This window comes from Lycorma delicatula, chromosome 7 (genome assembly GCF_047948215.1).
Source record: "Lycorma delicatula isolate Av1 chromosome 7, ASM4794821v1, whole genome shotgun sequence".
Taxonomy (NCBI): domain Eukaryota; kingdom Metazoa; phylum Arthropoda; class Insecta; order Hemiptera; family Fulgoridae; genus Lycorma; species Lycorma delicatula.
Genome location: NC_134461.1, coordinates 86,829,535 through 86,853,689, shown reverse-complemented (window position 1 = coordinate 86,853,689; position 24,155 = coordinate 86,829,535). Strand labels below are relative to the sequence as shown.

Genomic DNA, 24,155 nt, shown 5'->3' with positions numbered 1-24,155 from the left:
TCTGACTCCACTTTACTGTGCCGAAAGCATTTCTAACATCTAAGGAGACAAGAAGCGGAATTCTTCTAGTTCTCCATGTACCACTTTTTACCTCAAGGGCCCAATTTATTGCCTTGTTGGCAGCTAATACGGTAGAGCGTCCCCTCCAAAAACCAAATTGATTTGGGCTCATCCCTTTACCTTCTTCAACTTCTCTAGTAATTCTGGCGGCCAACATTTTTTCAACCGCCTTTCCCAGATTGTTCAATAGACTAAGTGGTCTATACTTCACTTGACCTTGTTCATCATTACTTTTTGGGAGGAAGACCACTCTGGCCTCCCTCCAACATCTGGGAAAAGAATCCCTTTCAAGCCCATAACTGGCCAAGTCCGTCATTTCCCAAGGCAACTTCTTTATTAAGCCTTTCAGTATGGCTGCTGGTATGCCATCGATGCCAGGGCTCTTCTTATTACCTAGCTGTCCAATTGCACAAGGCAACTTGGCAGGCGTAAATCGTCTAGGTTCAAACTCTGGTAAAATAACTCCAATTTCTTCTTCACATGGAAAAAGTTCTTTAAACTGAACCTCTGCTTGACGTTTACTGAGTGTTGGTAGACGCCTGCCGAATTTCTTCGTTACTATTTTGTAAGCTTGGCCCCAGGGATCCTTGTCCAAGTCCTCACACAATCTCATCCAATGATCCCTCTTCGACTTTTTGATGGACCTGTTTAGCAATCTTCTCGTTTGAAGATATGAGTGGACTGCCATGTCATATTCCTGACCACCTCTAATTCTAAGCCTTTAAAATTCTTTCAATCTGTTGTGCTGAAGATCTTATTGGAACCTGTCTATCCATGGTTACAAATACTCCATCCTTCATTATTAACTTAACAGCAAAGTGATCGCTTGCAATGTCTTGATCTAATACACGCCACTCATATTGATCACTTCCTCATCTGCCATCAATGATGACCAAGTCCAATACTGAGCAATGACCTCGAGCTTCAAACGTCGGAGTATTATCATTTATACAGTAGTATCCAAGGGACTCCATTAAATCTGCAAGTAACTCTCCTCTCCGGTTATTATAGGAGCTACCAACTAACCTCGATTTACAGTTGAAATCACCCATCATTATGACCTTCTTACTCTCACAAGATAGTATTCTATGAATACTATCCAGATACTTCTCGTAATCTCCAATACTTATGTTGGGTGATACATATGCTCCTGCTATATTTGTGGAGTCCGTCTCTGCCACCACAAATCCCTCTGTTCTTGTTTTGAAGCTCAAGGCCAATCTCCCACTCATATTTTTTATTACTACATCTCCAACAGTGTCAGCCTTCCAACCTAACCTTACCTAAACCTAACTAAACTCAAGTACAGTTTACTTAAACCAGCTTTTCTCAACATTCCAGTATTTGCAACCAAATTTTCATCGCGTTTGCCCTTTCATACAATAATAATTTATTTTGAGTATTTTGATGCTAAAGCTACATACGACCTTAATTACAGACCTTACAAATTACCAAGATTAAGTAAATTTATTGATAATTGGCAACACCGATCCCCGCTGCATTGACAAAACCAGAATCGATGCCTCTCTATTGCTCTCTGTCTTCGGACATTCTCCGGCTTCGCGAGAAGTTCCGATTTGTCTCGAACATTCTGGAACGTCAGCGTAAACTTCTATAGATGCTGCACCTCGTTCGATTCCAGCCAATCTCAGTCGTAGTCGAGCCTTCTATCGCTATCTAATCTATCGTGAGTGTGTATGTTGTAATTTGCGTGTTAATTCAATTCACAGCAGAGATTTATACAGAATCATGGATAAATTTTTAAGTGGGCGTAACCGAGCATTAGAGAGATTCTCGAGTAACGTCACGTCATTACATAGTTATCGAGATTAGCGATATCAGTGTTCCTGTTGTTGATAGTGAAGCGTCAAGTGCACAGACGAGCGTGGTTCCGAAAATAAAATCAAAAAAATATTCTCAAGATTACTTAAATTTTGGGTTTACCATTACTGAAGTAAATGAAGGCCCCTGTGGGTCGTTTGCCCAAAACTTTTGGCAGCAGACAGCATGAAACCTAATAAACTTAAACGACATTTGGAAACGCTTCACAGTGAGTACGTTAACAGACCCCGAGAATTCTGCGAATTAAAATTAAAATCATACGAAAAGCAAACACCATTTTAAAAAAAAACTTTTCTGTGAATGACAAAGCTTTACTTGCCTCTTACAAAATTTCATATAATATAGCCAGATGTAAAAAGCCTCACACCATTGGCGAAGAGCTTATTTTGCTAGCTGCAATTGAGATTGTAGCAACTATGTTTGGAGTTAATTTTACCAAACAATTGTAGTCCATACCTCTATCAAATGACATGTTACCCGTCGAATTGGTGATATAGCTAAAGATGTACAGCATTAACTTTTCGGAAAGTTGCTTGACAAATCGTTTTCAATTCAGCTTGATGTGGCAACTTATAGCAATGAAGATGCTCATTTCATTGCCTGTTCGATTTTGTGATGGTATGTCAGCAGTAGAACTACTTTTCTGCAAACCAGTAGAACTCAAAGCAACAGCAACTCGCATTATTTGCTATGTTAAATGATTTTATAAACGAGGCAAACACAGAGTGTAAAAATTACGTCGGAATATGCACCGATCTTGCTCGTTCAATGTCTGGAAGATTCCAAAGTATATAAGCATTTTAGAAACAGAAATCTCCACAGTGTATCTGAATGCTCTTCTCAGCATGATCCACAGAGAAGCTCTGGCTTCCAAAGAAATGAATCCTGATCTGAGTATTGTGCTAACGACGGTTCTAACCGTAGTAAATTACATAAAAATGAGACCCCTAGAATCAAGAATCTTTTCTGCACTTTGTAAAGACATGAGTGCAATACATCCTGATCCTGTAGGGAAAGACACCCATCATGTGGCAATTTCGGTCGCCACGCCACCCTTTCCGCGTACCGATAAAGCCATATGACCTCCGATAAAGCTCATAAGAGCTTTATCGGAGGTCATCTTCAAAACCTCGGCAAAAGGCAGCCTTGTTCTCAGCCTTAAGAAGGCAACCTCTCTCAGCTTTGTTCTTGCCTCAGTCAGGATGCTACCGATGCGAATATCATATGTGATATTCCCATCGTTATACTACTAGGAAATGAACTCTTTAAAACAAAACACATCCATATTGATTCTTCAACAAGACTGAGTGACGTGAAGGAAATTAAATTAAATTCAGCGTTACTATTTTATTGCAAAGTAAAATGGTTATCACGCGGGAAATTTTTGCAACGTGTTTATGAATTAAGAGATGAAATCGCCATTTTTCTAGAAGAGAAAAACCGACCGTAAACCGAGAAGTTTCGAGATTGTTTATTTGTGATAGAATTGAACTACTTGGTCAACATAATAGAGAAATTAAATACCTTGAATCTTCAACTCCAAGGAGCAAATACACATACGAGTGATAAAGTGATAAAGTTATACGAGTGATAAAGTTAACGCTTTTTGTAGAAAATTGGAATTGTGGAGCAGAAATTTGAAGAAAAAACCTAGAAATGTTTGCATTGCAAATGTGGATGAATGTGTTAAAATTTACAAGGCTGAAGAGCAACATGTGAAAGTTTTTTTTGTAACCATTGAAAATCATTTAACGATTTATTAAAGAATCCAAAGAATTTTAAAGCCGGCAAAGAAGTTTAAAGAGTATTTTCTTGTTGACGATAACTTGTTAGCAAGTTACGAGTGAGTTAGGGATCCATTTCAAAATACTATCGAAGGGCTCTCAACTGCCGAAGAAGAAATCTTCATAGACCTCAGGGCAAGTGGCGAAATCAAAAGACGATTTAGTAATAAATCACCCTTTGAATTTTGGGCAGGGGTGGAAGATGAGTATTCTGCACTGAAAACAACAGAATTTCGTATACTATTAGCATTTTCAATATCCTACGTTTGCGAAACCGGATTCTCTGCGGTGGCTGCTTTCAAGACAAAACATAGATCTCAGTTAAATAAAGAAAAAGAACTCAGAGTGTATATTTCTAATATTAAACCTACCTTCGGAAAACTTTGCTCTGCAAGACAGTTCCAAGGAAGTCACTAATAATTATAAAAATTTGTTTTTAATTTAGTATTGATAAGTTAATTATTAAATATATTGAGCAGTACTGATACAATCCTATTTATAAATTTACTAGCAGACCCGGCAATGCTTCGCTATTGCTAGATTTGAGTATATATGTATGTTAAATGAATATAATTGAAAGTTTGGTAAAACATTAAAAAGAATAACATTGCGGAACTTCATCAAATTTAACCTTTCACTTTATCCCTTTTTCCCTATTTCCCTTCTTCCCTTTCAACTTTTTTCTCTTTTCACCTTTTCTCTTATTTCCCTTTTCCCTTCTTCCCTTTTTTCCCTATTTCCCTGTTCTTTTCTCTTTTCCCCATTTCCTCTCTTTCCTTTTAAATCGGAGCAGTAGCGTAAATCGGTCTAGTAGTTTTTTAGTCTATAGCGGACACACATACGAACATTGCCTTTTATATCTATAGAAGAAGAAAGTCTGTATATTTCTTTCTTTGTTTCGTAAATATGTCGACACCGGTGCCACCTAGTGGGTATAGTTTTTGAAAAAATTTCTCTTTTCGCATAACTAATATGTATTCTGAATATGAGTCAGATCGGTCTATAAATACAATTTTTCCAAATATCTTCTCCAGCGCCACCTAGCGGGTCAATTTTTTGTAAAAATATTAATTTTCAGGTAACTAATACATAATCTAAATATGACCCAAATCCGACCATAAATGCAATTTTCTCCAAATATCTCAACCCCAGCGCCATCTAGCGGGTCCATCTTTTTTAGAGATATTTCTTTCCATGTAACGCATATTCTGAATATGAGCCAAATCGGACCATAAATACAATTTTTCTAAATATCTCGACCACAGCGCCACCTAACGGGTCCAAACTAATTAACTAAGAAACCTTCGTGGGCGTGCGCACAACAACTTACCAAAGTTTCATCGCAATCTGATGAACGGTTTAGGAAGGCATAAGAGACATACAAACAGACAAACATTCATTTTTATATAATATAGATTATATCAGCGTAAATATGTATTTTATTATTTATTATGTCAGAATTTTGTTTTGCTTTCGTTTCAGTAAATTAATAATTTTTTTTAATAATATTTTCTTTTCGATATGTTCGGGCCTCCCATTTAATATTATCACGCCCCATTAGGGGGTCGCGCCCCACAGGTTGAGAAACACTGACTTAAAACAAATTATTTTCTCCGTAAATAATGTTTATTGCACATATACCAAAACCCACATCTTAAGTTTAACCAAATTTAATTTAATTTTAAGGGACTCTAATCTCATTCGTAACTTAATTTCACTGAAACAAAATTTAGAAGTTTATTTCTAAATTTATTTAAAAATTACAAAGAAATCTTTAAAAATATTTTTATATAGTGTAACAAATTTTATAACAATATTAAATATATTTTATAGAAAAATAAAGAATGAAGGCTTTTAAAATGTATTACAAAAAGATTTTAAAAGTAGAATGAGTTGATAAAGAGTATAAAACGGGAAGAGTTTAAGAATAATCAGAGAAGAGAAAAGTTGATTGCAGAATATTAAAAATAACTGCAATATTGGTGACTATATCTTAGTATATACTTGTTATAAAATCTAGAATTAAATAACTTGTTCCATAAAGGAAGTATTTTTACGATTTTTTTATTAGTTTTGTTTCAAACTTAACTTTAAATTGCTTCTTATATTTTTAAAATAATAATACATCCAGATCTACCAAACAAGACAACAAAACTTTTTAATGTACCTTAACACAATACTTCAGCTTACGAGAAAGGGATTATTATGGCTTCCTTACCACTTTTAATAAATTAATAAACGATTTAAAAAATCTTTCTACCAACTTATTTAAAATAAAATTAAAAGTTTTTCTTTCACAGAAGTAATGTTATTTTCTCGATAACTTTTTAAATGATAACCATAGTAAAAAAATAATTTTAGAAACTCTTAACATTGAATTTTGTTTTAATTTTCCCCAAAATTCCCCCTACCCCAAAAATTTAAAAAAGCTATCTTTTTATTAATTGTATAGTTTTTAACTTAATTTTTTTATGTCTTCCTAGACATAGTAGTAGTGCAAGTGACCCCCCAAAACAAAATACCTAGGGGTCAATATTGGTGGTGGAAGAACCTATCAATGTTTAAAAGTATTAATTTTTTGAATAAATTTTTTTTTGGGGTTTATTTTCATATATAATTATTTTTCCACTATAAAAGAATTAATATCTACTACCAGGAAAGTAATAATTTTATAAACTCCTGAATTTTTTGCACTCCCATTTAACGTGTGTCTTCAAATAATTTTCATTTAGACATATGAATTGCAATTTATTTTATGTATATTTTATTTACTTATTGTCTTTAAATATTTATTTATATATATATATTTTTTTTTTATTAATCCTTTTTAATCACTCAGGGGTAGCCAGTAACCGCCTATGAGACGTTGCCTCGACTAGCCCTAAGTGACGCGGCGGCGATTAGCCACCCTGTCTTGTCCGCTCTTTCCTTCCTTGTTTTCGGACTTCCCGACGGGGTTCCTCCAGGTTCATCGAAATAACGCGACCTCCGCTTCTGGTTGCCACGTTGCCTCTCCCCAGAAGGGCTACCCTTCCCTAAATATTTAATTTACTATTATTTATATTTTTCAAATTATTAATATGGACTTTAACCGTTTTTGCTTTTCTGGAATCATAGCTCAAGATATGATCCAAGAAGCAATCGATCAAAAACATGGGATATGTGTTTTTTACATCTCTAGATGTTTCATGACTCAGGGACTAACAAAAAATAAAAAAAATAAAAAGGGTAGTAGTACGTACGTAACAGTTTAATACTTATTGTACATTTTTAGCATTATCTAAAAAACAATAAAATCATTCATGAAGCGCGTTTTACCTTGTTTTATTGTTTACAAGATTTTTCCATCATTGCAACTTTGAAAGCTTATAACTCTATAACAAAGGCGTTAAGAAAAACGATCGAAATGGTTTCACCAATGTTTTTCTTGTAAAATTTTAAATCGAAACCATGTGTCATACGTCCTACCTTCCTTTTTAAAAAAATGAAGTTTGATTCAATATGGCGGATCAAAAATGACGGAAAAAAATTAAAAAACCACCACAATGCAGATTTTTTAAACTATGTAGAACCCCATTTCTTTCTGCTTCCAAATACTTCTCAGATATGCAGTATAAAGCTGTTTTCATACTTAAATATCATCCTTTAAATTTTTTTATTTGGATAATACCAATATCATAATTTCGAAATTTTATTACTTTGTAAAATAGAAAGAAGCGGTCCTATACCCCATTATTCTTCCCTGATATCAGTCCTATAGTGTTTCTTCGGTACTGGATAACAGCTGTTCGTGACATTAGATAAAACTTGAGATAATGTTCGACTATTTCATATTATTACTTTTACATTTACATTACACTATAATTCCGAAAATAAAATTCACTTAACAATACTATATAAGCAAATAGTTTATTCAACCGGCAAAATTGTGCATAATAGACGTAGATCAATATTAATACCAATAAATGTGATAACTCTACAGGTAAGGAAAGCGTTCCTTCAATATTTATCGGTAGTTTCAAGGAAATCCGTGGAAAAACGTCGAAATTATAATAAAATATAAAATTAAGAAGTTAAAAAGAAAAGTGATTGTAATTCAAATAAAAATAAAAATTATATGAAATGACAATGAGCAAATATGTTAAGATAATAAAATTAATAACGAATATAATAACAATAATTTTGAATGAGAAAAAAATGGTGCAGAATATTCAGTTTTATGTATAGAACTTTTTTTTAAAGGAAAGTAAATCTTTCATTTAATTTTAATAAATAAATACACTTAGCATTCGATTAAAAGAAAAAAAAACAAATTTCTTCTTGAAATTTTTAACGATGAGCGCGCTGTATTTTTACTTTTTAATTACGTAAGACTAATATTATTTAGGTAGCTAAAAAAATTAAATTTTACTTTTCAGTACATTTAAAGGCAAAAATAAAATACTGATAAATGTATTTTTAATTAGAAACCTAACAACTTAAAAATTCTTCCGCAAATTTATGTAAAATAGAATAAAAAGACTTATTTTCTTTTACAAGAAAAACGTTCTTGTAAATATATATATATATTATATATATATTACTTAAAATATATATATTATATTTTCCCTAATGTGTACGTTGAAATCTATTCAGCTAGTGTACAATAGGCAACCCCCTCCCTACGGTCCAATGATATGAGGATGATATGTACGTCATGTAAATGATGTGTAGTCTTGTACAGACGCAGGTCGACCATTCTTGAGACGTGTGGTTAATTAAACCCCATCTACCAAAGTACACCGGTATCCACTGTCTATATTTAAATCATTCATTTAAAATAAGCTAACACTTATTAGGATTTGAACCTCAGAACCGTCGACTTCGAAAATTACTGAATTGTAACGACGCGTCAACCAGTAGACCACCCCGGTAGGCTAGTGGTTATATTCGCTCACATACGGAGTGATTTATCACGATATGCAGATAGTTTGGCAGCTCATTCTACATGTAAAAATAAAGCAAAAAAGACAAGAAACATACATTCGGAAAAGTCTCATATACGAGTTACGGCTGGTGAAAAATTTCGCTCAGATTTCATCTTCTCCAGTGAAATGAAGTCACACAGAAATTCTTGGGACGTAAAAATGTAAGCTAATTTGATGGTTTCATAGGAAACTTAATCTGAAAAAATTGAAAAAATGAGTCCGAGAACTGTAACCTGTATTTTTTAGAAAACCGACGAAAATTGCACTTTTTTACGTCTGACCTGTATTATCTTTGTTAAATTGCCAATAAACAGATAAAACTTACAGAAAATTTAATTCTAAACAAAAGTAAAATAAACAGATGTGAATAAATGGATTTTTATTTAGAGCAATACGAAGCTAAATTTAACTGGAAATGATTTTTATCAAGTACTGATTTATTTTTCAAAACTGGGGAAAAGTGATAAAAAATATAAATTTCTGGTATTCAAAATTAATAAACGAAGTTTCAAAATAAATTATTTCATATGGGATAGTACTGAATCAACAATTGTAACGGTGTATTTAAGTTCTGTTAAAAAAAAACTATGATTTTTGTTTAAATCAAATTAAAATAAGGAATACCTTTGTTTGGAGAAATTTTTATTTCATAAGTTGGCAATACAATAATAGTGGTCCAACAATTAAGTTTTTTTAATCGTAGTTGTGTTTTTTTGTAAGGTATTTTTGTTTATTCTCTGGGATCACCGTAAACTTTCTTTTGTAAGCTTACAGTCGAGATTCAGATCATTAGTACAATTTTCCTGTTAGTACAAATAGATAGGTGTACTGCATAACCATTTTGAATCTGGTTGGTTAGTGAAGTATTAATGCCGCAATGGCATTATGACTTCAATGACGTACTTGAAAATAAGTATTATTTTCAAATGAAGAATATATGGTGTTTATTTATGGTGTGTGAAGGCAGTGCTACGGCCGCTGTTGAAAAATATCAACAACATTATCCTAATCGCAGGATTCCAAATCCAAGAACTAGTAGTGCGGTATTTCGTATGTTACGGAAAACAGGATCTCTTCCTAACAGTAATCCCTTATGACCGTTCTCTCCAGCATTGTCGATGAAAGCATTATTGTTGCTGTTCAGCGTAGTTCCGGTGTCAGTACAAAACGTCTTTCTAGACGGTTGAGAGTTTCACAAACTAAAGTATGGAAAACACTTAAGAATAACAACCTTTATAGTATCACAAACAAGAAGTACAACATCTGTATGCAAGAGACCCTGCCCTTCGCTTGGCGTTCTGCAATTGGTTAAATACTCATCGACAACTCTTCAAGTAAATTTTATTTACCGATGAGTCACGGTTCACTTGTGAAAGCATAAACAACATGAGAAACCAACATTCATAGCCAGAAGTTAACCCTCATGCAACGGTGGAACGTAACTTTCAACAGCGATTTGTCACTAAAGTACGGTGTAGGATTATTCATAACCAGTTGATAACACCGTTTATCTTCCAAGGGCGCTTAACAGGCGAGGCGTACTTACAATTTCTTCAAAAACATCTTCTACTTGAAGATGTTCCTCTTGCAACACGACGTCGGACGTACTTCCAGCACGACGGCGCGTCTCCATATTTCTCTCGTATTGTTTCCGCCTATTTAGCTATTCCTAGATAAATAGATCGGTCGAGGCAGTTCACAATCCAGGTTGTCCAGAACACCAGATCTTACCCCGATGGATTTTTGTGTATGGGGTTGGATCAGTGATTCCCAAACTGTGCGCCGCGGCCTCTTCACAGGGGCGCCGCGAAATATTGTAAAAGCTTCATAATTAATTGAACTAAGACATTTATAATTATTAATTAATGTTAAAGTAAAAAAAATAATGAAGATACACGAGTTTTATTTATTTTTATCGTTTACTTACGAGTAGTCATACGTTTAATTACGGTAGGGCGCCATGGAAAAATTTTAATTGAAAAAGAACGCCGGGACTCGGAAAAATTTCGGAACCACTGGGTTGGATGAAGTGTATATAAGTTGAAAGTAAATACCCGAGAAGAGTTACTTACCTGTATTACTACTGATGTTTTTGCACTGTAAAAGGACAGCCCCGATGAACTAAAAACGGTAACACGAGCAATCCAAAAACGTGCAGCAAAATGCATTGAAGTAAATGGAAAGATTTTCGAAAATTTATTTTAGATTTTATTATTTATTTACGTTAAAAATTATTTTTCTGTTAAATTTAGCTTTGAATTACTCTAAACAAAAGTCCATTTTATTTCATTGTTATTTGCTTTATGTTTATTTTATTTAAACTATTCTGTTTAGAATTAAATTTCCTATAAGTTTTATTAGAGTTTTATATGTTTATTGCCAATTTAACAAAGATATTACAAATCAAACGTAAAAAAGTGCGTTTTTGGTCGGTTTTCTAAAAAAACTACAGAAGTTACAGTTCTCGGACTCTTTTTTTCAAATTTTCAGATTGGATTTCATATGAAACCATCAAATTAGCTTAGATTTTTTCGTCCAAAGAATCTCTGTATGGCTTCATTTCAATGGAGGAGATGAAATCTGGGCGAAATATTTTGTCAGCCGTAACTCGTTAACGAAGCGTTTCCGCTTATGTTTATATGTATCTTTTACTTTATTTTTACATGTAGAATGAGCTATCAAATTATCTGCATGACAAGATGACAAACAAAGATTTTTTACGTCCTTGTACGAAGTAAAGGAAGTATTCTGATCGTATTGTAAAACGTGGTAAATCACTCTGTATATATAAAGTGTCCAGGAAGAGGTATATGCTTTAAATTTAGTATCACCCACCCAATACCCCATCGATTCTATTGAAACTTTACAGACTTATAACAATGGTTCTAAAAATCTGATGTGCGCATCACATGACTTCCTTGTACGCCTATTAAATTACACACACATTTTTTTTAAATGAAAAGTACAAGAAATTTTATTTCATTAATAACTTCTGATGTTTTTCATTTTTTTATTTTTTTTTATTGTTATTATTGAATTATTATGTATTGTAATAATTTTTTTTTACAATCAGAGGTTAATCAACATATTAAATTAAAAAAAAAAAGTTAAAAAGAAGGAGAAGAATTCTGATTCCAACCGACGTGCCTTTCTCTTGGTAGATCCAAATACGTCATTAATTAAAATTTTATGTGGCTATAACTCTGGAATTAATGAAAATAAGTAAAACTTATAACATATCGTTGAAAATCTCTCGATAAGAGCTTATTATTGCTGTTTAAATAAACCCCAAAATCCAAATCTTTCGGATTTTGGGCTTTTTGGACACTTTTGTTCCAGTCGATTGCAATAAAAAGTGGAAGTGCACAACTAGATGTTACAAAAGTCCTAAATTCAAAGTTTCAACATCCTACGGATAATCACTTTTTAGTTATGCGAGATACAGACGTCACACCGAAATTAGTCAGAATGGATTCAGGGATAGTCAAAATGGATATTTCCGCTGAAATCTGAAAACCGAAATTTTTCGCGATCACAATACTTTCTTTACTCCGTACAAAGAAGTAAAAAAATCTGTGTTTGTCATCTTTTAACCAAAAAAAGCAATTTTAATGCAGAATAAGGCGAATCAAAAGGTAGACGGCCCCGGTAAAATAGCTGAGGTTGAAGAGAGTTTGTTTTTGCACCACAAGAACAAACTCAGGTTGTATAAAAACAGATTATATTAGAACTAGAATAATTAAAAACAATTAAATAATTAGTCATGGTTATGACTAATTATACTGCCCAACAACGAAAAATCACCATAAAAATGACTGATAGCTCTTGGTTTGGATAGTAAATATATGCTATAAAACCGCCAAAACACGAGATAAATAAATTATATTAATTTAGTGCCACCTGCAGATCTTTTTTAAAAAAAATTAATTTAAAATTAGAAAAATGTGTAATTTTTAAATTGTAACAGATAATGAAAAGGAACTAACGTCGTATAAAATAATAAATTACGATTTACATAATATTTGAGTACTGATTTGATCATCCAATAAATAATGGTCACGTTACTTAAGGGAACTTTAAAGCACAAAAAAAATTTCTTAAAGATTTGTGTAACCTTAATAATTAGCTTATAAAATGTTGAAAATTATTAGTTTTAATGAAAGTTCTATGTATAAATAGCAATGGAATTAAATCAAGCAAAAATATTCAAATATATTATGTAAACATGTATATATGAATTAAATAGAGTTGGAGGTAATAATTTTGTTAGAAATGGATTAATAATAATAACATTTTACGTTCAGAAAAGGCTTACCACATAAGTGATAACTAACCCACCGGGTTGGTCTAGTGGTGAATGCGTCTTCCCAAATCTGTTGATTTGGAAGTCGAGAATTCCATGTTCAAATCCTAGTAAAGGCTTTTACTTTTATACGGATTTGAATACTAAATCGTGGATACCGGTGTTCTTTGGTGGTTGGGTTTCAATTAACCACACATCTCAGGAATAGTCGAACAGAGACTGTACAAGACTACGCTTCACTTACAGTTATACATATCATCCTCATTCATCCTTTGAAATAATACCTGAACGGTAATTCCCAGAGACTAAACAGGAAAAAAAAGAAAGACACTTCATAACTGTTTTTTTTTTTTTTAATGAGATCTTAATAGCGCGAAAACCTCTTTCTTTAACTGAGGGTTTGTGTATAGCATAATACTAACATTAAAAACAAAGGTTCTACGACAAATTATATTTCCAACCAATAAATTATATATATATATATATATATATATATATATATATATATATATATGTACATGTAATGTAATTATTATATGTATGTAATTAATTATACACATATATATATATATATATATATAATTTTTTTTGTAAAGCGTAATTTATAATATCGTCTTCTACCATTATTAAAAAGTGTGAGCTAATAAATTCTCAACCCGAAAAATCAGACTTTTATGAATTATCCTAATTGTTAAACATTCTTCTATTTAATTTTTTTTCTTTTCAATGGAGGCGTTGTCAGGTTAAAAATATTTTTTAACATTTATCATAAGAGGTAGAAAAAGAATTTTTATATACAAAAAAAAACTTCTATTGAATGTTCCAAAACAGTGTCGTCATTTTACATATTTTTAACTACAGTTTATGATCATTCGCGAATACAGAATTTCATGGTAATTTAAAAAGATTGTTTCACAAATCAATATATTATATCTTTCCCCAACTAAGAGAAACAAGAATTTATAATTTGCAACAGAAAATGGTGTATTAATTTGTTATTTTACATTATCTGTGCTAGTTTTTGTTATGATTATATTATATGTAATACATCTCAGGTATACGTGTAACTAGTCATAACGTTTTTTCTAAAGTTTACAATGCAGTTAATTATGCATTAAACTAGAATAAAGTCGGCATTCGTGACGCGAGTGGTAGCGGCTCGGCCTTTCCTCTGGAGGTCTCGGGTTCGAATCCCGGTCAGGCATGGCATTTTCACATACGCTACAAATCATTCATCTCATCCTCTGAAGCAATACCTAACGGTGGACCAGAAGATTAAAAACAAAAAAATAAAAAACAAAAAATAAAGGAATCAACTGCTAACTAAATATCATTTCATTTCAAATATGACAAGCAACAGTATATTCAACCAGTGAAGAAAGCAACAACGAATAACTTCTTAGTAAGCATGGCATGAGGTACATATTATTGTTAAGAATGGTAGTTTCATTTATTTATTTTTTAACGAGTTAGTCTTACATTATATCAGTATTACGAGTAATATGCTTAACAAACATATGAATATATATAGATTTAATATTATTTTGTTATTTTACTTGTGATGAGAAATTAAATAAGATTGTAAGGTTAATTAACGACGATAATTTTCATCCAAATCACTACAGAAGGATTAAATTTTAATGTTCCATCCACATCGTTGGAAAGTACAGTTTCGCCAGATTTTTTTTTTAAATAAAGATAGAAGATTCATAAATAAAACACATATTTCTAATTGATTAATTTTTTGGATTATATGGTCCATATTTATCGACGCCAAAATTTTCAAATATTATATTTGAAAAAGTCTTAACATAAAAATATAATAATAATTAATTATTAACATAAAATTAATTTGATTTCTCTTCAAAAAAAATAATAAACGATTTGTACGTTTTTTCTGAAACTCTTCAAAACTTGTAATTTAGATACACCTGATATTTTTCTTTCCAAAAAACTACATTTTATTAATATATTTAGACATTTGACACAAGTTACCGTAATAAATGCGTTATTAAAAATACATAATTTTTATTTTATTTTATATAATAAATATTATTTGAATTTGTATATTTATAACTATTTACTTACGTTAAAGAAGTCTTCTTTTATAATATCCCTACAATTATTGTCACACACGTAATTTATTTTATAATATTAAAATTATTATAAATATTTATAATCGAATAAAATAGCACCATATTGCATATTACATCACAACACATGTAACCTTCTACCATATCTTATTATACCGTTTTACCTTGTTTTTAAGTAAATACCTTACATGTAACCCGATAATATAAATTTTGTGATTAATTATTTGGAATTATGTTTTAATATTATATTTAATAGAATAACGTTTATTTCTACTTTACTTTTCTATCGCATTAGCATACAGATTAGGCTTTTTGACTGTATTTGGGTAGGAATGAATCTAATACTTCACGGCGGCGCAGTTGACTTCGGCCGCACGGTGTTGTGGAGGTTGAACGAATCTACCCGAATGTTTATTGATTATAATCATCCAACTGTTTGCCCTCTTCTGTCATTCTATTTATCTTTCCCATCCTTTTCTCCTACTCCTACTCCTCCAAACACACTAACGAACTCTTTCTCTCTCGTTTTGGGACTACCACACTCGAAATTTTATTGGACAATCGGTAATTATAATGGTTCAGTCTATTATTTTAATGATATTACATCTCCTCTGCAAAAATCCATATTATTATTTTGTAATTCTAAAAGTAATTATATAATAGAACATCATTTTATAATAATAACAATAATATACTTGATTAAATACATATACAAATCACAATATATTATACCAGCCGGTAGGGGATTCCGCCCCCTGGATCTGCACTATATTCATTATCCTCATTCTTGTAAGAATAATAATGACAAATAACAATTATATCTGTTCAATTTATAAAAAACATCACGTATTGTAATTTCTTCAGAGCAACAGTTTGGTCAGCACATGACTCCAAACTTTTATTTATTTGAAGTATGGGGGTTTCAGAATAGTTGGCCCCCATCTTAAAAAATTGTAGTTATAGCTGGTTGTTTGTAAAATAAAAAAAATATTTTGCACGGTTATTTTTTTATTTTATTTTTTGTGTTTTTTTTAACCTCCAGGTCTACCGTTAGGTATTGCTTCAGAAAATGTTTTGTAGCGTGTGTGAAAATGCCATGCCTCACCAGGATTCGAACCCGGGACCTCCGGATGAAAGGCCGAGACGCTACCAATCGCACCACGGAAGCCAGCACAGTTATTATTTTTCATCCGACAAACCTCACGAGAAGGTGATGTTTTAAAAGTATTTCGTTTCGTTTTTTGTTTTTATTTTTTGTCAAGTAACCGGAGGCAGGTACAGCCAGTCGCGTCCTACACACAACAACAATGGTAGTTGGATATGTTGATTGAACCGTCACGCCGTACACCGTCGCACCTTTAAAGCTACTTTTATCGATAACCGAACGATATATCTTTTTTTTTAGAAAATTTAATTTCAAATACTATAAGTAGTTTTTGAATTCGATTTGACCATCGGTTTCGCCATAGTAAAGTTGAATATCGACAAGGAATATATTGTTATTCCAAGCCGTTAAATGGCCATAATCTTGAAACGGTGAAACAGTTACTAACGTCAAAATGTTCTTTCCAGTAAAAAAAAATTATTTTCAGCTCAATCAGTCAATCAGTTTTTGCATGAAAGAGAGATTCCCAGATACCACTAGATTTTTATATGCACAATTACTAAAAATTATTTAGCTTCTCTTGAATAAATATTATTCTTAAGAAAAAATCTGGCAATGATTTTGCTGACTTCTTCGATTACTGTAAAAATAAGATTTTAGTTTAATCTTTTTCCAGTAATAAAGTCGAAACCTAATCACTTTACTTTTTTCTTATTAAAATAAAATAAATTTGTATAATGAATGAACGATAAATCCAAAAAATTACTAAAAATTAATTTTAACATTAAGATAAATTATCTTTTCGTACATACATAAGTTAAAAAAAGAAAAAAAAACGCCTGAAATTAATATTATGGTGTTGTATATTTGTTAGCTGCAATAACTATCGTTAATTCCATCCAACAAGATATAAATTAATTTAAACAAATTATGTAACCTTTCCCGAGATTAAAAAAGCGCTTTACTCTTTTCTTCATTGACCCAAATACACTTTTGTAAATCAAAATTTTGAGTCTTCTAAAATACAACAGATGATATTCAGCCCTGGAAACACCAGCTTTATTTAGTTCACCGTAAGGATTACTTGCATAATGAATATCATTAATGTAAAAAAATCGCTATTAATTAATTCCACTTGTAACTCAGATATGCGTCGCAAGATAAAAAATTATCAAATTATGTAGAACAAAAAATTAATTGAACGAAGGAACGTCCTGTTTTAATTCGATTTTTTTTGTTGAAATGAAGGAATCGACTACTTTGATCACTTTGCCGTACGTGAATGGAAATTTATAGGGTATGAAAAATGGATTCGAACCTAAGACCTCCAGATGAAATGATGAGACGCTACCTCTACGCCGCGGAGATATTTGTGTGCATGTAATGTAGTTACGGTCAAATATGTCTTCCAATTTTTATGTAATTTTTGCATTAATATTTCTTGTTTTTAGGCGTTTAATGAATATATAATAATTTTTCATAAAATTGTATATTTTCAAAACAGCGAATAATATGTCTGTTGGTAATAGCTTACCGGGTGATTTTCGTACTTATTTTTTTTGTAAATACCAACTTTCTTGTATATTTATCAGAGTTCGTTAGAACTTCGTCGGTAAGAGGCAACAAAGTCAACGAACTGCACTTACATAACCTAACCTAACAGTGAAATGATAATGGGGAAAAAATAAGGGTAATAACATTATATTTCAGTTCAATCAGATTAGTAATAAAGAATACTTTCAAAAAATACCTCAAATTTTGTTAGACAACGTTCTTTTTTTCAATTTGGTGAACCATGGGACTCGAATATGTCATATTATTCTTTTTTTTTAATGTACCTTTACGAATCGCGCCGCTAGATACCAGTACTTGATAGTACTAGGTAGCGTACAAAAACTTGATAATGTGAAAAAACTTGAAAACTTGGAATAATAAAATTTAAAAGAAAGTTTATTACAGGTTATTTTAATTGTAAATTCTGTTATGTAAATAAAAGTACTGAAGATGAAACATTTTTTTTAGTTCCCATCACTTCTTTAAAAAAAATAAAAGTATTAGTTTATAGCAGATTATACTAGTTTTGTTAAAAAAGGAATATATAAAACAGAAATAAATTCGATAAATAAAATCGAATTTAACGGTAAAAATCGAGGGTTACACGTACAAAGTAATAAGTTCAATATTACATCACGGATCTTCGATTCGTATAGGACATTATACTAGTTTTATTAAAAAAGGAGAATTAGGGTATGAAGTGAATGATATGACTAGCAACAAAAAAAATTGGCCGTGAAATTCAATTTGTTTGTTCTAGAAAGTCAATAAATTTTAATAATAAATCCATAAGATAACAATCAGTAATTCATAAAAAATATAAAAGAATAATCTAACAAAACGCAGCGATATCCAAAAAAAATTACAATGAAATTGCAAACCGTTCGGTAAGTCTCGCAGATATCATTTCTTCCACTCAAAAAACAAAAATTTATGTAATATAAATAAAACTGTTTTTAACAAAACGATACTGATATTAAAAAAGGTAAGACACTCCATTTCTATTATCAAAATCTGTTATTAATTTAGAATTTTCTTAAAAAAAAAATACGCGTTAAATATATGTAATAGACAATAGATATACAATAATAGATAATAATCACTGTTTAAGCGTTCCATCTCCCTCTATGAATCATGAGACCTTGCCGATGGTGAGGGGGCTTGAATGCTCAGTGATACAGAGTAGCTGGACCGAAGGTGCAACCATATCAGAGAGGTATCTGTTGAGTGCCAGACTAAGGAATGATTCCTGGAAGTGGGCAGCAACTCTTTCAGTAGTTGTTAGGGGCGTAAGTCAGGATGACTTAAACGACCATATCAACATTCCTCTTGAGTACTCAAGAGGACGTAACTCAATCCTCTTCAGTACTGCGCAGAAAGCATTGGAAAAATACAGCTGCTTTTTTGCAAGAAAATGTAGCTCTCTGCATTTTCATATAACAAAGATGGAGGCGCCTTACTTCGTAAAATATTCCGGGGAACTGGTCCCCCGTTCGGGTCTCCGGATGGGGACTACTAAGGAAGGGGTCACCAGAAAATTAAAAAATAACATTCTCCGAGTCGGAGCGTGGAATGTTAGAAATCTAAAAAAGGTTGGTAGGTAAGAAAATTTAAAGAAGGAAATGGACAGGATAAATGTAGATGTAGTAGGAACAGCGAGGTTCAGTGGGAAGAGGAAAACGACTTTTGGTCTTGTAATTTTTAGAATAATTAACTCAGCTTCAAATAATGGGCAGGCAGGAGTAGGTTTCGTAATGATCAAGAAGACAGGGAAGAGAGTAGAGTATTTCAAAATGCATAGCTATAGGAATCATTGTAATAAGAATAAAATCAAAACCTAAACCGATAACGATTGTTAACGTCTATATGCCTACAAACGCTCATGATGATGATGATGAGGTAGAGTGAATATACGAAGAAATTGACGAAGCAATTAAACACATAAAAGGGGATGAAAATTTAATAATAGTTGGAGATTGGAATGCAAGCACTGGAAAAGGCAAGGAGGGAAATATAGTGGGTGAATACGGGCTGGGCAAAAGGAATGAAAGAAGGGACCGACTCATTTTGCACGAAGTATAATTTAGTAATTGCCAACAGCCACTTTAAAAATCATAATAGAAGAATATACACATGGAAAAAGCCAGGTGATACCACAAGGTATCAGATAGATTATATCATGGTTAAGCAAACATTTAGAAATCAACTCGTCGACTGCAAAGCTTACCCTGGAGCAGACATTGATAGCGACCATAATTTAGTGATAATGAAATGCAGATTGGGGTTTAAAAACCTGAAGAAATGGTGTCAGATGAATCGGTGGAGTTTAGAGAAGCTTGAGGAAAAGGAGGTAAAGAAGATTTTTGAGGAGGACATCACAAGAGGTTGAGTAAAAAAGATAAGGTAGAAAATGTAGAAGAAGAATGAGAGAATGTTAAAAAGGAAATTCTTAAATCAGCAGAAGCAAACTTCGGCGGAACAAAGAGAACGGGTAGAAAACCTTGGATATCAGAGGATATATTGCAGCTGATGAATGAATGTAGAAACTATAAGAATGCTAGTGATGAAGAAAGCAAAAGGAACTATCGACAATTAAGAAATACTATAAACAGGAAGTGCAAACTAGCGAAAGAAGAGTAGATTAAAGAAAAGTATTCAGAAGTGGAAAGAGAAATGAACACTGGTAAAATAGACGGAGCATACACGAAAGTTAAGGAAAATTTTGAGGTACATAAATTAAAATCTAGTAATGTGTTAAACAAAGATGGTACACCGATTTATAATACGAAAGGCAAAGTCGATAGGTGGGTGGAATATATTGAAGAGTTATGCGGAGGAAATGAATTTGAAAACGGTGTTGTAGAGGAAGAAGAGGAAGTAGAAGAGGTTGAAAGGGGAGAAACAATACTGAGATCTGAATTTAAAAGAGCATTAAAAGATCTGAATGGCAGAAAGGAGCCTGGGATAGACGGAATACCTGTAGAATTACTGCGCAGTACAGGTGAGGAAGCGATTGATAGATTATACAAACTGGTGAGTAATATTTACGAAAAAGGGGAAGTTTCATCAGACTTCAAACAGTGTTATAGTCATGATACCAAAGAAATCAGGAGCATATAAATGTGAAGAATACAGAACAATTAGCTTAACTAGCCATGCATCAAAAATTCTTACAGAAGAATTGACAGGAGAGTTGAATAAGTGTTAGAAGAATACCAATTTGGTTTCAGGAAAAGTATAGGGACAAGGGAAGCAATTTTAGGGCTCAGATTAATAGTAGAAGGAGGATTAAAGAAAAACAAACCAACAAACTTGGCATTTATAGACCTATAAAAGGCATTCGGTAACGTTTTTTTTTTTTAAAAATAGGCTTAAAAAAGTGCCACGAACCTTATCTTTACATTTAAATTTTTTAGCTTCATCTCTTTCCCTCCAACTGCAGCCCACCAAAAAACCGGCAAGATGGCACAAATTTTTGTTTTTTATTTACTAGATAAATGGATGATTATTATGATAAAATAAGTGTACGAATATTTACATTTTTCATCTTCAATTGTTAAAACGTTTATGGGTTTGAAACAACCTTTTTTAACATTAATGTATTCTATCTTAGCTTATAAAATTGTTGGGAAAAATAAAATTTACTTCAAAGAAAACTGGACTGGATCTACTAACTAAAATACAATTCATTTTCAAATATTTGAAATATTTTCTTTTACTTTTCTTGTCTCCGGAACCACCGTAACGTATTACATCAGAGAATGAATGAGTATGTTATGTATGAAGTTAAATGAAGTGTAGTCTTATACAGTCTCAGGTCGACCATTCCTGAGATGTATGGGTAATTGAAACCCAACCAACAAAGAACATTGGTATCCACGATCTAGTATTGAAATCCGTACAAAAGTAACTGCCTTTAATACGATTTGAATCTTAGAAGTCTCGACTTGCAATCAGCTGATTTGTGATGAGTTCACCTCTAGACGAACCCGGTGGGTTTCTTTGAAAAATCTAAAAAATCTTTAAAGTCGGTGCCAAATTAATAGTTAGTAAATCTTAGGTGTTCGTTTTTTGTGTTTTTTTTTTTTTAATTTAGCTTCGTCTTCAAAAATCCAACTTCAAAGTTATTTTTGTTTTTTGTACATTTTTCCTTTGAAATCGGTTTTATATTTTTAAAAAGCCGACAACTCTTTATCGGCTTCGCAGAAAGTTATGAAGTTGTGACTTTCAACAATCTGATACTTCGGAGAAACTTAAGCAAAACATAATCATATAAAACATAAATCATATAAGTAAAGAGTTATTCTACTCTTTGTGCAAAATTTTGATATAGAGAACCATGATGAACGAATCTTCACTCCCTTGACCAATTGTAAATAAGATTAAATGACATCGATAATCCACAATCAGAAATCATCGAACAAGATTTCATAAAAATCAGTTTATTCAGTAAAGATGTGAAAAAACGATGATTATGAAAAAAGCAAAAAATTAGACTTATTCCACATAAATGAAACTACTAAAATACATAACCAAATTGTCGACAACCGTGGCGGGGTAGTAACGACTCACCCTTTCATATGGAAAGTTCGAGTTCAAATCTCGGTCAGGCATGGAATTTTTCATATGCTATTCCATATTTCACATAGCCTCGCAACAGACAAGCTTCGAACTTATCTGGTGAATTAATCATTAACAAGAAAAAATTAAAAAAGCTGACAACAAAATTGTAGTACTTTTCTGCCACTGTTTATTTATTTCTATATAACGAAAAAATAATGATGCATCAAAAAAGTTAACTAAGATTTTTTTTTGGGAAGAATTATAATGAAATTATTATAATATACAAATTTAAATAGATTATAAAAGTTTTTAAAAATTCAAAAAATCGATATTTTTAAACTTTGATTGTCTTCCCTACTCCTCAGCATTGCCGCCAAAATATTTAATTTTTTTGGCCACTTGCACTAATATTATGTATAGAAAGACAAGAAAAAAACATCGGTTAAAAAATATGCTATAAATAAAAAAATACCTTTTTTAGATTTTTAGGTTAAGTTGTTTTAAAAATGGTAATATAAGCATTCATTCATATACTGAGCTTAATATAAAGAGAAGTTATGTTTGTAAAAGTTTGAGAAAATTGACCCCAAAAATCTATCAACCCCTCCCTCCTAGAGATATTGACTCCAAAATTTTACAAACAGATTGGCAATCTGTCCCCAAATACGTATGTGTATGCGGGGCAATCTGCCCCATATACACGAGAGTCTGTACAAACTTTTATCAAAATCGGTTCATCGAATCAAAAGAAGTTGTTAAGCTTCAGACACGCCAACACACGTACGTAAGAACATTAACCCCCACTCTTTTTGTTTTTTTGACGTCCCTGGATCATGAAAAGTAGAGAAATGAAGAACCCCCCCCCCTACCTTACTATACTTAATTGATTACCATACTTTCCCCCGTGCAGCATAGCTTTGGTACAGGAAAGTAAAAACGTTATATATTCATATTAATGTAATGATATTATCTAATTAGCACAATATGTAAATTTGAGCCCAAAAACGGCAGAAAATAAAAAGAGTTTTTTGCTCCTACCCCTTTATAGAGATCTGAACAAGACCAAACACCATCAGAAAGAATAATAGTTACCTATGAAACATTAAGATTATATGAAGTACCCTTTGAGAAAAATTTTGAGATACGGGATTCCCATAAGGTCCGTATCTAGTTCCTTTACCGGTTTTGATTAAAATTAAAAGGCATCAGTGTGCCATATAAAGAAATTAACGTGCTAATTCTCATCCAAGTTAGTCCATACAGTCTGGAGATGTCAAGCAGAAAAGAGTGCATCTTTCTGAAACTTTTCAATGCTAAAAGTGAGTTTTTTTGTCTAGACGGAGTTATAAAAAAGATCTGTTTCAATACGGACGTGCAATGTTTTACCAGATTAGCATACTTTCCTTTAGTATACAGCAGTGATTCCCAAACAGTGCGCCGCTGCACCCCGGGGAGCCGCGGCCTCTTCACAGGAGTGCCGCGAAATATTGTAAAAGTTTCATAATTAATTGAACCAAGACAATTATAATTATTAATTTAATGTTAATAAAGTAAAAAAATAATGAAGCTACAAGAGTCTTATTTATTTTCATCTCTTATTTTCGAGTAGCCACACTTTTATTTAGGGTAGGGCGCCATGGAAAATGTTTAATTGAAAAAGGGCGCCGCGACTCGAAAAGTTTGGGAACCACTGGTATACTGTATAGTTATATACTACAAATATATACCCTAGAAAATAAAAATATATTTTTTTATTACAAATAATAAATGTAAAAGTATAAAACATTTTTTTACAATGATGATTCAAAAGATTTTTCAAGTTCTAAAACTTACTGTTTTATTTTATGAATTGTCGTATTATTTTGATGGTTTCATGAACGCGAC

General features: G+C 32.0%; 1 protein-coding gene across 1 annotated transcript in view; it reads right to left on the bottom strand.

The window, feature by feature from the left end:
• The window catches only part of LOC142327391 (intermembrane lipid transfer protein VPS13A-like), a 250,261-nt gene extending 234,945 nt beyond the window's left edge, over positions 1–15,316 (bottom strand). Inside the window, exon 1 of the mRNA XM_075370414.1 lies at positions 15,045–15,316. The gene's annotated coding sequence lies outside the window, so the exon portion shown is untranslated. The remainder of the gene's footprint in view (positions 1–15,044) is intronic.
• Positions 15,317–24,155: the final 8,839 nt, after the last annotated feature.